This window comes from Crinia signifera, chromosome 1 (assembly GCF_055691185.1).
Source record: "Crinia signifera chromosome 1, ASM5569118v1, whole genome shotgun sequence".
In the NCBI taxonomy this organism is placed as follows: Eukaryota; Metazoa; Chordata; class Amphibia; order Anura; family Myobatrachidae; genus Crinia; species Crinia signifera.
Window position 1 is genome coordinate 114,449,136 of NC_139217.1, and position 1,214 is coordinate 114,450,349.

The window sequence follows — 1,214 nt, forward strand, 5'->3', positions numbered from 1 at the left end:
GCTGGTCGCAAGAGCTTGCACCTCCGATTCTTGCTAAAAATCCCTGGTCGCTGGTGCACAAAGCACTGTGCACCAGCTACCAGCGAAATCTAGCCTCCAGCGCCGGACAGGACCCACCCACCCGCTGCGTCATAGTGTGTCACACGGCCCCCCCTGCTTCCTCCTCCGTCCCTGCCAGCGCATACAGCACAGAAGCTGCTGCGCAAATCACCCCCCCCCCCCACTGTGCCAGCACCCACACCTCCTGCGCGCCCCACAGCCGCACTAGCCAGTAAGTGCATAGGCTGTCTTTAGAGGGCATTGGTGTTGGGCAGCATGATTATGTTCATGCTGCCCATCGATGGTGATTTGCACCATCGGTGGGCAGCATGAGCATTACCATGCTGCCCAACACCAATAGTATGTCAAGGATGTAAAAAATAAGGGGGCATTGGTGTCGGGCAGCATGATTATGAGCCTTGAAAAAGAGTCTCCTAAGACTCGAAACGCGTTGGTCCTAGGAGGATTGCAGATTTCTACGGAGGACCTTTTGCCCAGTTGTTAGCCTGTGGAGCCAACAGGGTGAGCACCCTTTTTCCCCGGACACCCTGTTATTTACCATCCCGGCTCCACCTCTCCATCTGGGTGAGAAGGATTCCTATTATTCCATTGTTTCATTCCCTTTTTGATGTGTCTTTTGATATGCTTTTAACCCCACGTGGACCCAGTATTATGTTTGTGGAGCCTACAGGGTGTTATTCCATTTGAAACACTCTGTTTACACCATCTTGGCTCCACCCCTCTATCTGGGTGAGAGAATATAATACTTGTTACAGAATTGTACTTATTGTTGTTTTTATATGCTTATGAAATAAACTTTGACTCCACATCGATTGGTCTATTGTTGGATAGAAGAAAATCTTTATAACAACCAGTGCGCCAAAGGTCTACTTCCATCCATCTCTTTACCATTTACCTTTATTGGTGCCTTACGGGAAGACACCCGGAAGTTTAACCTAGGCAGCAAGGGGGTGCGCAGGGGTACACAAGATCACCTTTTTCTTCATGATTATGTTCATGCTGCCCATCGATGGTGATTTGCAACACCAATAGCATGTCAATCAAAAAAAAATTTGAATAGAGGGTAAAAAAAATCTATACAGAATTGCTAGCAATTTGAAGGAAAAATCTCTGATCTCTCAGAAAACCTGTACACTGAGCAATATATTGCTAAG